At 42.5% G+C, this 17,096-nt stretch overlaps 1 protein-coding gene across 8 annotated transcripts in view; it reads left to right on the forward strand.

The window, feature by feature from the left end:
- Positions 1–291: 291 nt before the first annotated feature.
- The window catches only part of DYRK1A (dual specificity tyrosine phosphorylation regulated kinase 1A), a 151,860-nt gene continuing 135,055 nt past the window's right edge, over positions 292–17,096 (forward strand). For 5 of the 8 annotated variants that reach the window (XM_046001941.1, XM_046001940.1, XM_046001939.1 and 2 more), the window contains exon 1: positions 572–1,077. The gene's annotated coding sequence lies outside the window, so the exon portion shown is untranslated. Of the gene's footprint in view, positions 363–571; positions 1,078–17,096 lie in introns of those variants that run through there. The other 3 variants (XM_046001948.1, XM_046001942.1, XM_046001943.1) reach the window with 3 other exon arrangements.

Consider the following 17,096-nt stretch of genomic DNA (forward strand, 5'->3'; position numbering starts at 1 on the left):
GAATTTATCCTTCACGTGACCTGAGGGGGTTGGGTGGTTGGTTGGGGACCTAAGGGGAGAGGGAAAGGAGGGAACGGAATCTGCCGTTGCCCGAGCAACAGGCCCCGCCCGCCGGCTTGGGGCCGGGGGGCGGGAGGAGGACGTCAGCACGTCAGCCGGGGTTTTGCGTTTTGATTGACAGTTGCTATAGCGACCGGGTCGGTCCGTCGCCATTTTGTTGGTTGGTTTTTTTTTAAACCCTTTCGCTTCCCGCCCGAATAATAATAAAAAGCCCCATTGGAGTGAGGCGGGGGTGGCGGCGGCAAGAGCGGCGGGGGGATCCGGGGAGACTGCTGCCGTCGCTGCTGCTGATCGCGGCCCAGGTCGGGCTCAGGGAGCGGACACCTCGAGCGGGGGGTGCGGGCGCCGCCGCCGCCGCCGCCGCCGCCGCCGCTTCTGCTGCTGCTGTTCCTGCTGCTGCTGTTGGTGCCGCTGCCGCCGCCGGCGAGCGGGCGGGACCGGTGTGAGTGTGAGAGTGCGTGTGTGAGTGAGCGTGTGCGAGGGCGAGTGTGCGCGCGTGTGTGTGTGAGTGTGTGTGTGTGTGTGTCTGTCTGTGCGGGGACTCGGGGGCGGGCGGTTCGGGCTCTCCTGGCGGAGGAGCCGCCGCCGCCGCCGCCGCTCGGGCCCCGGCGCTTCTCGCTGCGCAGGTTTGGAGCGCGCGCCATTTTGTGAGATTTACAAAATCCTCCTCGGGAAGAAGCCGCCGGGAGCGGCCGCGACTCGGCGCCCGGCCTCGCTGCCGCCGCCCTCCGCGCCGGGCCGGGCCGCGCGGCCCCGCCGCCGGGAGTCGGGGTCCGGGGACTGCGGTATTTGCCGGGGAGGGGGCTGTCGCCTCCTCGGCCCCGGGCGCCGCTGGAACCGCGGAGCCGGAGAGAGACTGAGAAGGCTGCGGCTCGGCCGCGGAGCCGGGAGCGCCGGGGGCGGAGAGAGGCGGCCAGGGCGGCGCTGGCTGCGGAGGCCGCGGCGGGAGCGCAGCGGCGGGAGCCCGAGGCTGAGACTCACCGGAGGGAGCGGCGCGAGCGCCCCGCCATCGTCCCGGTGAGTGTCCGGCCCGGCCGCGGCCCCGCCCGGCCCGGCGCCCGGCTCCCCCCGCGGCCTGCAGCCGGGCCCGCGCCGAGGCCGGCCGGGCGGAGGGAGGGACCTGCCATTTTAGGAGAAGGCGCCGCGGCCCGGGGCCGGCCGCCGGGGGAGGGAGCCCGACAGGCCCGGTCCCGGAGGAGAGGCGGGTGCGAGCGGAGGGAAAGTTGCGGAGGGTGGGAGCTGGGGCCGCGGCCTCCCGGGAGCCGGGGGCATGGGGGCCGGAGAAAGCGCCAGACCTTCACTGGTCGCCGGAGCGGAGGGGAGGAGGTTGTCTTCCTCCTCCTCCTCCTCTTCCTCCTCATCCTCTTCCCCCAGCTCCTCCCTCGTCCCTCCTCTCGGTCCCCACCAGTGTGGGAACCGCCGGGGTTCTCCGCAAGGACAATGCACGGGTTAAGAAAACGGGGCTGGCTGCTGGGCGAGGCGCCGGGGAAGGTCGGGAGCCTGGTCCCTCAGCGGCCCTTTGGGGTGTGTGCTGGAGCGAGGGCACTCGGCGTGCTCCGAAGTTGTGCAGTGAGTGCAAGTGATCCCGGCCACTGGAGGTGGAGTAATGACCTGTTTAGCAGCCGGAGGAGTTGGTGGTTGAGAATGCGTAAATTATAATTGATACCTGGCTATTGCAACAAAACTTCACAAGTCTATTTACAGGCGCAAACCCGCTCTCGCTTAGATCCACCGAAGCTGCTGAATATCTTAGCGCCTAGCGAAAGGCCCCTCCCTAGCCTGAAATAGTTAAAAATGGCAAAATCAGTGAGTGATTCCAACTGCTGGTCTGTGCTTTTCGTCCAGCCCTAGATTATACGAACCTTGTAATCTAGGTGCAGCCCTTGAATGCCAGCATCGTTTGGTTTTTGAATTCTGCCCAAGTTGTCAGGGTATGCCCTGTATAGTATTGTTTTCACACGGATTTTTTAAAAGATGAGGACAAAGAGTGCCAGGCAATCTTCTCAGGGCTTCACACGCATGAACTCGCATTTCCTACCGGTAGGAACTGTTAACCCATTTCACAGATGAGGAAACTGAGCCGTGACTCATCCAAGGTCATACAGCTGGGACTGCAGGAGCCGGAGTCTGTAGCCGCCTGGGCTCAAAATCACTAGGTTATAACTGATTATTATAAACACTGGCAGATTTGGAGCGATCTGTGTGTAATGACTCAGGGTTCTAACCTAGAGATCGTGACCCTGACGGTGTTGAGCATGGAATTAACTTTGTCGTTTGTAGAAATGGAAAGATGGAAAAGAGGCCCTCTTAATGAAACTTGTCATTCCTCCCACCCCCCAGACTATGTGGACAGTTATTGAATAGAAGGAATTAAAAGATACTTCTTGGTGCGTTTTGTTCTTAACACTTAATTGTAGGCACTGCTTAAGTATTGATGAGTCATAGCAAAGTTTTGTGTAAAAGTTATTTTTAGGCATTTAAAATTCTTTGACTACTTAGATTACCTGTATGACCCCTTGTACTTTACATATACAAAGTGTTTAAGAATGGATATATTTAATACTTTGATTTGGGGGAGTTTTGTTAAAATTCTTAAATTCTCACATCTTGATTCTTCACCTCGAGAGAGAGTATTTTCAGATAGACTATAAATGTGACACTAGAACTGAAATTTCTTGCGCCGAGATTTTAAACTGAAGAAGATAGTTTCAGAGAAACACCAGTTAAGAAAAAGTTTACTTGGTTACAGTTAAGATTTTCAATATGCACATGACTTACACTTCAAGTACTCCAGTGCTTCTGGAGGATTGGTCTTCAAATAGCCCTGGTGCTTATGCTGGCTGCCCAAATTCATCGAGAGTTCAAACCTTATCAGAAAGTTAAGGACTCCTGTTAACATGTTTACCAAGTCCTATTCTAAAACAGTATAAAAAGTTGATAAGAGGCATAAGCTCAGAAATTAATTATTCTGGGGTCACCCCTGTGTAAGGTGAAGGCACACTTTAAAATCTAAGAATGATTTTGATTCGAAGGAGTAGACTTGAATGAATGGATAGTCATTATTGGTAGGGGTGGGAAGTGGACTGAATGACCTGGTGAGATCTTTGTTATTAGGAGTTTGTAAAATAGGTATAAGACAGCTTCTTAAACATATTTAAAAGACATTTTGGTGGAACCTGTTAGAAACTTAAGACAGAATTACTGTGTGCTTGAATTAAAAAAGTAACCAGTTAGTCCAGTCTTGAGGGGAACTAACATTCAAAATAAATGGAAATACTCCATTTTAATTTTAATGCAGTGTCTTGTTTGGGAATGTATATAGTGAAGAAAACCCTTGGTTAGAAATTTTTCCCCCCTCTAGAAAGTTGTCAGATGTTTGTCCTGTTAGTTTTAGTTATGGAGAGTTACTGTGTTTATGATTTAAAGATCGGTGGGGGGGGGGGGGGTAGGGAGTGGTAAGTGCAGCAACTGGTAGTTAAAGAATTAATATACATAGGTTTTTATAGTACTATGAATATCGCCCCGCAAACGCGAAATTCAGGATGACTTACAACACAAGGTATATACAGTGACCTTTGGTATGGATTTTGTTTTGAAACTGAAAGAAAATGCTAATTTGTATCAAATCTTGGGTATTACTTGAAAACTTGTTTTTTTTTAAAAATAAGAATTAGCTAGTTAGATTACTCAGGGTTGATTTCATGTGTGTTTATGGTTGGCAAATACCTAGTTTTGGGAAGAAAATTTGGAAAGAAGTAGCTTTATTATGAGTGTGAAGGGAATTGCCTTATATATGAGACTAAGAGTAAGGTGCATAGAAGAGGGGGCGTCATTGTGACTTTCTTGGCACATGTGATAAAGGTGTCCGTGTTTCTGCTTTAGCATTAGCTTCTCTCTTACTCAGAGAACTTTCACATTTCCTACACCCACACCCCCAGCAATTTCTCTCATTCCTCCGAGAAAGAAATGAGCCATCTGAACCCAGCACAACCCGAAAACTTCCAGGAAGAGTCCTTATAAAGAACTTAGTTCTTCCCTCACAAAATTTTATTACTCTCACCATTTTGTTGTATTCCTTGTAGTAGTTTCAACTGTGAGCCAAGAACCTCTACTTTCTGTTGAGTGTTTTGATAGTTTTACATGTTTTCCATTTAGAAGTAAAGCTACTACTTGAAGTCATCAAACATGGTCCCTTGAAACTGGGTATAAACACATTTTGCCCTGTCAAGAGGTATTATATGACTGACTTGCTTAAGAGCACCTTATGTATACACAGTGATTATGTTTTTAAGAAGCCTTCTTACCACATATTATTTTAACCATTGGGCAATGTTTCAATGGCTAGAGAAGTTGTAATTCATAACTCGTGGTGGCTTGCACAATTTTTGATTAAAAATTTGGGGGGGATGTTACAAATTTTTAATTACTTGGAAAAAACCATCAAATTATTTTAAGTTACCTAAAACTTCTCATTTGGCCCTAAATGAAGAAATCTTTTGAAGTCATGCCTGCAATATTAAGCTAGAGCTGTAAGGTTTATCGTTGGTTACATGAAAATGAGATTTTGGGTTCACGAGAAGAAAGTAATTAATCTAAGGTTTATATTAAGTAATTAAAGGCAAGTCTTGTTTCCTCTTAGGGGCTACAGGCAGCTTAGTTTCTCTATTTTTTTTTATTATATGAAAAATAACATAATTTGGAAGTATTGCATTGTGTAGGCCAGATAAATGTTTTTCAAAAGTTATGCTTTTGCTTTGAAATCATACTTTCTGAATTACGTAACAAGTTAGAATTTTCTGTTGGAGGTAATAACTTACAGTACATTGCATATCTAGCGTGATGTGGTTCCTTGTAGACATACTTTTCGCTAATGTGGAACCACTTGGTCTTCTTGACTATTGATTCTTCTACCAGAGCTCCATACCCTCTCCTCTAGAAGGGGATTTTTAAAGTTCATATAATACTATTAAAGTTTTGACAACACATTTATTTTTTGTTTGAGGGACATATGCATGTATCTAACATACATGGTGCATGATAGCTTAAAATAGATTTTTATTCTTGATAAATTGTTGTGAATTTTATGTTCCCATAGTTAAAATTGTTGTATAAATCAGTGGGGAGGAGCTTAGGGAACTGGTTTAACATGGAATGAATCTGGTTTTCAGCATCACCTCTATTTTACATAACATCCCTGTTCATTAAACAACCCTGTAATTTTTCTAAATATATCAGATTTCCAATGACAAGAATTGAATCTTTTTCTTTTTTTAAGTTTTATGGATATTTGTGGTTAGAGTTGGCATCCTTGCACATGTATTTTGGTAAGAAGATGCTGTGATTCTCATCCAAAATCTGCATAATATCTAGTTGTAGATGGCAGTTAAGGCAGCATGATGCTGTAGAGAGAGTACAGGCCTGTGAGATGATGCTGGGCAGAGGCTCCAGGGTCAGGCAGATCTGGAATCTCAACAGGGCCTGTCACTCACTGACAGTGTGATTTTGCCAAGCATTGCTTTCTTTATCTGTAACATGAGGTTGGTGGTGCTTACCGTAGGGCTCTTGTGAGGATTGAGGTAACATATACATTTCTTATAGCCTCCTCCTCTCTGTTCTTCCTCTTTTTCTTCCTCTCCATTCATACTCATCCTTGTGGTCGCAGGATAAATGCTGCTTCTTGAGAGGGGCTTTCCCCAAAACCTCAGTCTAGGTAAGGGTTCCTTAGCTATGGATTCTTATAGGACTCTGCTTTAAAAAAAAAAAAAAAATTTTTTTTTATAACTCTTACTGCAAATAGCTGTGTAGTTAGTCATACATATTAACAGATAGACTTAATGTCTGTGTCTTCTCTCCATTAGATTGTGAAGTCCATCTAGACAGGAATAATTCTTTTTTTGATCACGCTTCCAGGACAGCAGGGGTAGATAAGTGTGTATGTCCACAGAGGATGGAATGAAGAACCTATATGCCTGTCCCAGTACCACTCCATAATTGTGCAGTGTTGGGTAAAGTCGCTTCTCTGAGCTTCAATGTGTTATGTACCAAATGTGCATAGCACTGGCTTCTCTGCCCAGGATTTTGAGAATGTGGAGTGAGATACTAGAATGAGGTGCTTTGCAAAAGTGTAAAATGCTATATAAACCCAAGTTGGTACAGTAGCAGTAATTTCAGTAGTGGGGTTACCCAAGAATTTATAGAGTTTCAACTTTACTGAATTAGTAAGTAGCTATTACTTAATATTTGTTACAAATTTAGACTTTCTTTATGCATTAATTAGAACACAAGATTGGGTCTTTGTTCTGATTAAATACAGTAGGTTAAGCAAGTTTATTTTTCTCTCATGTAAGTAATTTTAAAGCTGATGTAGTGGCTCTGTGCTGGAAGGGACCTTGGTTCCTTCTGTCTTGTTGCTTTCCTTTGCTTAGGAAATACCATTTTCTGTGTGATACAAGACTTTCCCACCATATCCACCATCTGGAAACAGTTGTAGGGAAAGCACATCCCCTCTTTTATTTTTTATTTATTTATTTATTTATTTATTTATTTATTTTTTAAATATATATTTTATTTACTTATTAGACAGAGATCACAAGTAGTCAGAGAGGCAGGCAGAGAGAGAGGAAGAAGCAGGCTCCCTGGGTAGCAGAGAGCCCGATGCGGGGCTCGATCCCAGGACCCTGAGACCATGACCCGAGCCAAAGGCAGAGGCTTTAACCCACTGAGCCACCCAGGCGCCCCACATCCCCTCTTTTAAAAGACAAACCTGGAAGTTACATACCTGACTTTGTTCACATGTGTTGGTCAAAGCTTGGTCAGGTGACCACATACAGTTGCAAAGGAGGCTGGGATATGTGGTCTCCGGCAGGTTGGCTATTTGGTTGAAAATCTGTTTCTGCTGAAGAAGAGGGGAATGGGGAATTATGAAACATTTCCTGTCTCACTTTGAAATGTTTTGGAAGAAACATACAGAAATAAACCTTGGAAAGACAGTTTAGTGCGCTAATTAATAAGACTTATTTTCCATATTTGGTCATTAGTCTTCTGAACTGTGGTGTGCAAATTTAAATAGATCACTATTCAGTATATGTAATACGTAGTCAGATTAGAAAAAATGTAGCTAAGCTTTTAGCAGTGAATGAATTTTGGCTCCGATAGCACATTATTTTACTGGCACTTTCTGATAGATACATGGTTCTTGATTGCCGTGACAATACTGTATATAAACAGTATTTGGAGTCTAAGCTTTTGGATCTCGTTTTAATAGTTTCCTAGAATGTATTCGTAGTGTATGTATTCATACTCATACCCTCAGCAAACTGTTGGAATGACACTTGCGTCTTGTCAGGTTTTCAGTCCCTGGCGTTGCAAGGAGGATGATAGCAGTGATGTTTAGAAATGTGTTTACTATCCGAGTATGTCCCTCTTGAGTTTTGTGAGTTTGAATAAAGAGGAAGATCTAGGACTCTTCTCATCTAGAGTGTTTTTATTAGATCTAGTGGAGACCTGAGAAACTAATGGTTCTCAAATAGGGTTCAAAGTTGTGGGACTCCCAAACTCACATACTTCTTTATAGGTTTGGGGTGATGCTCTGGAATCCACTTTCTTGATTCGGACTCCAGGTAGTCCTGGTACAGTAGAAGGACTTTGAGAAACATTGATGTAGTTTATCTCCATGCAGAGAAATTAAAGGACTATCAGTACTCCAGAGTGAGTGGCTGGAGGAGTAAGTAAATAGTGTATGTTTTTCTGACTCCTAGCTCTTTGTTCTTTATATGAACGCAAAAGAGGACCAAGTCCCGCCTGTGTTGGGATTTTACTCATTCTCAAATAGCTGTTTTTTATGTGTGAGTTCATTGGTAGTGAATAGTTGGGTCACTTAATTATCCTTTTAGCAAATGGTCAAATGGACATTTAAGGATGGGAAGTTGAGGTTTTAAAGGTGTCGTCAGTGTCAGCGCTGTGGTGGATAGGGTAGTGTATCTCTAGCGTTATGGGAGGTGATAGGTAGGTGCTAGCCTGGCATGATTAGAAGGAACCGAGGTAGGTCTGGTCCCCAATTATTACTTTGCTTTTCGTCTGCAGTTCTCACTGTTGCATTCATTCCTTTAGATGAAGCTAAGAGTTGGATTCCCTAATTTAAAATGGAAATATTCCCAGAGGAATGGACTTTATCTGTGTATCAGGTTAACACTCTCTGTTTATGAATTGGCTGGCTGTCATTTTAAGAATTGGAGATAGCCCCTGCACTAATAAGAGAACTTCGTGGGAAGGGAAGGGAAGAGTTGCACATGTGCCCTTGCCCAAAGGAAGATGAAGGGCATGTTTGAGAAATGTCAGCTTGTAGTATAGTCCTGGAAAGTTCATGGGGGGGCTTCTTTTGTGGCCAGAGGTTGGTGGTATTAGACTGGACTTCTGGCCTCCTGTCACTGAAAGTGTTGGTAATGGGACTGTGGATCATTCAGCTGAAGACCCACTTGATTGAGTATTGGGAGTAGAAGGCTTTTTTTCTTAGTGGTTCTCATTCCTGTTTAAGCAGTCTGACACCATAGCAAACATAATAAGGAATCTTCTGGTCGAGAATTTTAGTTTTGAAAAGATCATCAAGTAATAATGTCCTCATGGTTTAAAAAAAAAAAAAAAGCTCAGGCCCTATAGAATGCAGTCGTATCAACAACCTGCCTCATGCTCCAAAGCTGATAGTTGTTCTTCCTAGCAGAAATGTCCTGTGCATATATGTGCAGGTGTATCTATTTTAAACGTTTATCATGCATATGTTAAAAAGCAATATTGTTCAGTATGAGCTTATTTTTTAAAAATTAATTACGGGTTCTCTCTTTCTTTCTTTCTTTTTTTTTTAAAGTAAACTCTCCCCAGTGTGGCCCTGTAACTCATGACTTCCAAGCTCAGGAGTCATATACTCTACTGACTGAGCCAGCCAGGTGCCCCTAGACATTGTGATGGGTGTGTGTACAGTGTCTGCGCACTTACAAGCAAACCGACTCATGCTAAACGCACAGATTTGTATCTTAAGCATCTTGATCTATTTTTAGAAATATTCCCACATCAGCTCATAGTTTTCCCTGTTATTTTTAATGGCTAGGAAGTATTCCATGTTATGGATGTACCACAGTTTAATCAGTCTCCATTAAGGAACATTTAAATGGTTCTTGTATTTCTGTTTTAAACAATGCTCAGTGTGCATCCTTGTACATAGAACTGTGTTCTGTGAGCCTTAGCCACATGACATATATTTCTAAGGGAAACTGCTGGTTTCCAAGTATATACATATTTGAATATGTTCAAAAGGAGAACCAGTTTATACTTAGCAGTGTCTGAGAGTTCGTAGTTTCCCAGATCTCACCAACATTGGTCTTACCAGAGTTTAAAATCTCTGTCAGTTTAATAGGTGAAAATGATGTCTAGTTGTCTGGATTTGCATTTCTTTAATTAAGAGTGGGTTTGAACATCTTAAGTTGTACTCTAAGTCTTACACTTTATTAAGGAAATATCCATTCTCTGTCAGATATATAATTAAAAATATTTTCTGATTTTCCTGTATTTCTTTGTTCTGTTGAATGAAAACCTGATGTTTTGATAACTTGTAGATTGCTTGGGATGCAGATGGTTTGATAAATGGTAAAAGGGAATTTTTATTCCTCTTCATTTGAGTAAACATTTTCCCTCTACATGAGGTATGTGCCTTGTGGTGGTAGAAGCTTTCACTACAGAGGAAGACTTGGTTACCGGAGCTGTGAGTGTTGAGATAGTTGTGTGTATATAGGCGCCATTAACATGGGTCAGATCCTGACTGCTAACAGTGAGAGGTATTGATTTATGAAGAACCAGAAGAAAGCCGGGAAGTAAGAATTCTGGGGATTTGAGTGTGCCTTGAGGAGGAGGGACTGAGTCTTGGTAGAAGCTGGGGATTTGATAGTCAGGTATGGGGGGGGGTGTCCTTTGGTGGGAGGTGACGTGCGGGGTGCCTTAGGAGAATGACAGATTCATGTATGTGGGGTTTCAGAGAGTGCGTGTGAGATGCTGGAGGAGGAATAGGGACAGTTACAGTGAGGAATGAGAATGATGGGTCTTAAATATTATGAAGCATTTGATTGGGGCAGTTGACGGTGTTTCAGCAGGACTGTGATGGCAAGTCTGGTTAGGGAGACGAGACAGTAAGAAGGAGGGCCTAGAAGGCACGCTCATTCTAGGTTCATAAGCATGAAAGAACAAGAGGTAAAAAAGTAGGAAGTCAAATGGGAGAGCCAAGTTTGGAGCACCTTAAAAAATTCTCAGTGATTTAATTTTCAACAGAACAAGTGAATATTTCTGGGTTCCAACAGCAGTCTGTCCAAATTTTTGGATGTAGAAAGGAGAGAATTGAACACTGGTAGCAGTATGGTATGGGAATGATATATTTAATGGGACAGTTGAGAGTTTTTCCTCCTGAGGGCCTGAAGGAACTGTTAAAGAACAGAAGATAGAATTATTGTAGTTCAGACTTCCATTAGGGACAAGTGGATGTCATTTGTAGCACCATTAGAGATGAGCTTAAAAATGGGGCAGTGGGAGACGGCAATGCTAGAAGGTGTGAATCTGGGAAAAAAAGGATGTGTTATGATACATGGTTTGAAAAAGAGCGACTGAACATGGGAGAGAGTTTATTCTGAGTCTCTTTGTATTTTTCCTGAAAAATACCATATTCTCTTTATTTTCACATGTGTCCTTGTTGTAGGACCAGTAATCTGAAAAACATTTATCTCATGAGGTGTTTAGAATTATTTATTGAGTACTTACCAGTGCCAAACATGGAGCTAGGGCCTGGGAATCGTGCTCCAGCAAAGCCTGCACGGTCTGTGCCAGCATGGAAGTTACGATCCGGTTGGGGAATCTTCAGTAATCCCCAGAGTAAGTTTACGGACTTCTAGAGTGGACATACGTTTTCACCGAAGGAAACTCAGAGCCCATGAATTGAGTAAATTTTGATGTTGCTTTTTGAAGGTCAAATTTTTGTCTCAGAGTCCTTGTGATAGTTAATTTTGAGTTAACGCTTATTTGGGTATAAATAGGACTCCAGTCTTTAAGACAAATACTGTGTGCTGAAAAATGGGTTCTGATTTGATCATTTCCCCTTGAAAAGAACAACTGTCATTTCAGTAGTTTTTTTTTTTTTAAACTTCATCTTTACATCAAACACGTTCATTACAGAATGACATTACTTCCATGGTACAAAAGAGTTTGTAAAAGTTTTTTCAACATAGCAATGGTAGGGAAATTATTAAGGTCTCATTTGGGTATATTATAATCTAATTTTACTTTTTGAATTTCCCTGTAATCGTCCTGTGGTGCAGTTCAAAACATCAGTGAAGCTGGGTGAGTTTACCTAAGAATTGGCCTGAAGGCTCACAGTTACTCAGCAGTATTAGACTCAGCTATGCAGAGGGAAGAAATTGAAGACAGGAATCGTAGGATTCATGAGGGACGGCTTGGAGGGAGGCTTCTTGTTGAGTAAGACAAAGATCCACACATTGAAAATAAAGGATGTGGGCATGTAAGGAAAGTCAAGGAATAAGGAAAGTTCCATGGAACAGACGGAAATGGAAGAGTGATGTGAGCAAATGATGAATGAAAAATTCTTTGTCCTTAAAAAAACAAAACAAAATTAAAAAGACCCTCTTTAATGATACATTGTGACTTCTAGAGTAAAGACCAAACTGGCCACAGGACCCTCTGCCTGAGTGATGTGGCCCCAGCTCACGTACACAGTCTTACTTTACCTGTTTTCGCAGGTGCTGCCTCTTCAGCAGCAGTCAACCCCCTTCTTGCAGCGAACTTCTCCTGCACCTTCAGCCCCGACGGCAGCTGATTGGGGAAAGTACCCTTCGCCCCGTCACCTCTTCTTCTTTAGTATCTAATGTCTGGTTGTACTTTCTCCCCATAGTGCTCACTACAGTTGATAATTTTTAAAAAATTATTTATTTATTTATTTATTTTTAAAGATTTTATTTGACAGAGAGAGATCACAAGTAGGCAGAGAGGCAGGCAGAGAGAGAGGCGGAAGCAGACTCCGTGCTGAGCAGAGAGCCCGGTGCAGGGCTCGATCCCAGGACCCTGAGACCATGACTTGAGCTGAAGGCAGAGGCTTAACCCACGGAGCCACCCAGGTGCCCCAAAAATTTATTTATTGAGAGGAAGAGAGAGCACGCATGAGGAGAGGAGTGGCAGAGGGAGGGGGAGTCTCCAGCAGATTCCATGCTTAACACAGAGCCCAGTGTGGGGCTCCATTTCACAACCCTGAGATGACCACCTGAGCCAAAATCAAGAGTCTAACTCTTTTTTTTTTTAATAATTAAAAAAATCTTTTTATTAACGTATAATGTATTATTAGCCCCAGGGGGTACAGGTCTGTGAAACACCAGGTTTACACACTTCACAGCGAGTCTATCTCTTAACCAACTGAGCCACCCATGCCCCTTGCAGTCGATAATTGTTTTAATGCTTATTTGATTAGTGCTTTTCAGAGAGTAGGGGCAGTGGTTTGTTCCCCCAGTCACAGGGTTCAGCAAAGTCTTGGCACATAATAAGCATTAAGTAAACAGTTGTTGAATGAATTAATGAACTACATGTTTTGATCTTAACTAGTTGGTCTCAAGGACCAAAGGACTATCTTTTTAAATTTTATTTTTTTATTTTAAAAAGATTTTATTTATTGGGGCGCCTGGGTGGCTCAGTGGTTTAAGCCTCTGCCTTCGGCTCAGGTCATGATCTCAGGGTCCTGGGATTGAGCCCCGCATCAGGCTCTCTGCTCAGTGAGGAGCCTGTTTCTCCCTCTCTCTCTGCCTGTCTCTCTGCCTACTTGTGACCTCTCTTTCTGTCAAATAAATAAATAAAATATTAAAAAAAAGATTTTATTTATTTATTAGACAGATCACAAGTAGGCAGAGAGGCAGGCAGAGAGAGAGAGTAGGAAGCAGGCTCCCTGCTGAGCAGAGAGCCTGATGTGGGGCTCGATCCTAGGACCCTGGGATCATGACCTGAGTGAAAGGCAGAGGCTTTAGCCCACTGCGCCACCCAGGTGCCCCAGTTTATTATTTGAGAGAGAGAAAGAATATCTCAAGAAGACTCCATGCTAAGTGTGGAGTCTGATGTGGGGCTCCATCTCAGAACCCTGAGATGATGACCTGAGCCAAAATCAAGAGTCAGATCAGCTGAACCACCCAGGCGCCCCAGAGGACCATCTTTTTAAAGATAGGACTGGAAAATTGTATAACAAGGAAAAAATTATTTACTCCTGGATTAGTTTCACAAATGCATGTGAAATACCTACTGTGTGGGAGAAGCCAGGTGTTAGGAATATGGAATAGAGCCAGTGTGCCTTTTAAAACTTTATTTTTTATGAAAGTATAGTTGATAGTGTTATATTAGATTGTGCCTTTATGAAAAGAACACATCGTTTTAGTAGTTTATGGAAATAGACACATTCCTTAGTGTTCATTTGGAGAGGTTTTAAATTGTGGAGGGAATTAGCCTGGTTATTCTTCATTATTCTTAGCCAGTAAAGTGAGGTGCATTCAGCAGTGACCTCTGGAATGTCAGTCTAGCGTTTGCAGTGGCTGTCAGGTTCACATTTAAAATTAGCTCTAGCTTTGACTTCATCTAAAAAGTGACAGGAAAGGGGAGAAGGTGGTTTGTTTGGATGTGTTTTGCTTTAACTATTTTTTTTTCAATAATTTCTTAAAAGATTTTATTTTTATTTGAGAGAGAGAGAGAGAGAGAGAGGGAGAAAGCACAAGCAGGGGGAGCAGCAGGCAGAGGGAGAAGCAAGCTCCCTGCTAAGCAGGGAGCCCCGATTGGAGCTCCATTGCAGGATCCTGGGATCATGACCTGAGCTGAAGTTTAACTGGCTGAGGGCCCCCCCCCCCCCCCCCCCCCCCCCGCGTTGCCACTGGCTTTAACTTTTCCAGGTTTGGACAACAGAATGAGAACGATTGAGGATGGATTTTTCAAAAGAACGAATCTTGTAGTTAGAAAATTATTGAAGCTGTTGATCTTGTCAGGTGAATGAGCTTTTAAAAGCTTATAAGGGATTTGTTTAAAATAGTTCTGAAACTTTCTCAGTGACTAATTTCTACAGTAAATCTTTAGAAAAGCAAATATTCAGTAGGTATTGAAGCTCTTCTCTCTGCCTGGCCTCATGCTAGGCCCTTGGGACATAGTCGTGAGTCACCCGGGCATGCATGGTCCTTGCCATCATGAAGCTTTTCAGTATAGTCAGGAGCTCGCTGGGGAGAAACTTAAAGGAAACAGGCTTGTGTTCCTTGTGTTCAAGGTGAGCAGTTCTTGGTTCCTTCCTTCATTTGGTTAGTTGTTTATGTTTTGACCTTAGTTTTGGTGGCAACATGTTAGACTACTTTAAGCTACTTGTTGCTTTATTTTTGGTAACACAGGAGTTAAAGGGGAGAATATCTATAATACCATGTAAAATAGAAACTTTGGATCTTCAACTTGTTGGCAAATTTTTTAAAAAGTTTGTGTAGATCAGTGAGTTTATCCTCTTAAAAAATAAGCTTGTATTTAATAATAATAGTAACAATAGCTATTATTAATTGCTTGCCTGCTATGAACCAGACACTATACATATTCATTATTATTTTAATATTCCCAGCAACTCTGTTAGGTGGTTGGTGGTATTTCTGTTTTATCAGCTAAAAAGCTGAGATGGAGGGAAGTAAATTTGCTTAAGGATAATCATAGCAGATTGCATATGCTGTCTCCAGATAATAAAAAAAAAAAACCAAACCCGGTGAAGAGTTAAGTGCCCTAAAGTTAAACATTGAGAGAGAAAAGAAAGAAAACTAGAGCTTCTATAATCCGTTAATTGAAGAAACAGAGAAGAGTTCTGGTATACTGGGATTGATACCTTGTGCTGCGGGTTCATTAATTTTTCAGATAATAAACAAAAATGTCCAAAAGCTGTCTGTGTTTGGGGAATTCTTTACCTTAAGGATCTTGATGGGAAGTAGAAATCCTCAGTTTTGAGAGTTGGTTGCTCACTTTTCTGCATCTTTTGGAATTGGAATGCAATTACATGGCCTGGGGCCTCTACTCCACTGCTTCCGAAGCTAGTAATTTGCAGAAGTAGGCACTTTGTAGAATCTGTGTTCTGCAGTGCAGGGGGGATGGCAGCTACATTGGTTTTCCAGAGGTGGGCAGTGACAAAGATTCAGCTGTGGAATGTAGTTGCTGGGGTCACTGGTGTCTGTACAGGCTGCAGTGACTGAATCCTATGCTGTCTCCGCCAGACCAGATCATGGTTTGAATTTTGGATGTTCTTGATTATGTAGCCTTCCAGCTTGGCCCACCTGGGGTTTTCTTTGAGTTGCCTAATATGCTTTAATAACTTCCTTTTCGGTTTCAACAAAGCCAGAGTTAGTTTTTTGTTTGTAACTAAGAACCTTTGCTTAGATGATGCTAATTAAATTAATTGACAATTCTAAGGAATTCTCCAGGGTCAAGGTTACCTGCATCTAGATTAAAATTTATTAATAGGAAGAGTTTACAGTATATAAATTAAATAGTTATATGCAGTTTGCTTATTGATGCAGTGAATTTGCTGACCTGAGTGCCTGTTCTAGGCCAGGGTATGTTCTAGTGTTGGGGATAGAGGAGTGTCAAGATAGACAGGATCCCTGCACTCACAGAGCTTACATTCTGTTTTAAATGTGGAATAAGCAAGAAAGCAAGTAGCAATGACAAAGAGTGATAAATGCCATGATAAAAATAAAGATGGGATAATGTAATAGATAATGATATATTTGTGTGTGTGTGTATCTGTCTGTTTAGGAGTTGTAGCTTATAAAACATTTACTTTAATTATCAGGAATCATGACTTAGGTTTTTGACTATAAGACAGTAACATTCTGAATTTACCCACCAACCATAAACAGCTAGGAGACGGGACAAAAATACATGAAACAAGTGTTTTCAGGTTTTGAATAACAGTCAGTGCAGAACTGTGATCCCTGATGGGGGAGCAAATGAGGTGAGCTCTGTGATGGCCCAGCTTTCTTCCTGGAGGCAATTTTCAGATCTCAGTGCAGGGAGGGGGATCCCAAATACAGCCATTTGGCCTCACTGAGTTGAGGAAGCAAAGATTGGATCTGGGGGAGGCCAAGATGGTTCTGTTTTGAGGAGCAGGCTTCTGGAGAGAAGGGAGCAATGCAGAGAAAGAGTTCCATAAGTCTTCTTAGTGGTCCTCTTAAATGTTTGAGTGAGTATTAATCTGCTGTGCATATGTAGGATGTAGTTTCATAAAGGAGCAGTTCTTGAAGGAATCCAGTGGGAAACTGTAAGCAGAATAATTCTCAGAGCTCATATAAGGCTGGGAAATATTTGAGTACGTTATAGCCAAAGTAGAACTCATTAAATGCTGTGTTCACTGAGACTCCAGAAGGGTCATGTCTTATAGTGGGGCTAAGTTCTAAAATAAAAGCTTCTCTAGATATAGCTGGAAAATGCTTGCAAACAAGCCTTGAAAGGAGCAAACTCATTGGTAAGTAATGTAATTGCCTGCAAAGTCCAACACTCTTTACAGAAATACAACAAAACCCAACACTTAAGAGTTTAAAATGTCTGGCATCCCATCAGAAATTACTAAATATGTGTAAGAGCAGGTTAACGTAATTTATACTTTGGATGTCAGTTGAAACCAGCCCAGAACTGACAGGTGTTAGAATGGACAGGCAAAGACATTAAAGCAGTTATTTAACTGTATTCAGTATGTTCAAAAAGGTAGAGACAGGGAAGGTAAAAAAGAGACCCAAATAAAACTTCTAGAGATGAAAACTAAATATGTGAGATGAAAAATACACTGGATGGATTAATGGCAGATTGGATATTACAGAAGAAAAGATCAGTGAATTTGAAGACACAGAAGAGAAAACAGGCAGAATTGACAGAGATAATGGAATTAGCGGACAGGTTGTTCAAGTGGCTGCTGTAAAACGTGGGATCAGATTGTGGTTAATGTTGACATCTTT

Source organism: Meles meles, chromosome 4, assembly GCF_922984935.1.
Source record: "Meles meles chromosome 4, mMelMel3.1 paternal haplotype, whole genome shotgun sequence".
NCBI lineage: Eukaryota > Metazoa > Chordata > Mammalia > Carnivora > Mustelidae > Meles > Meles meles.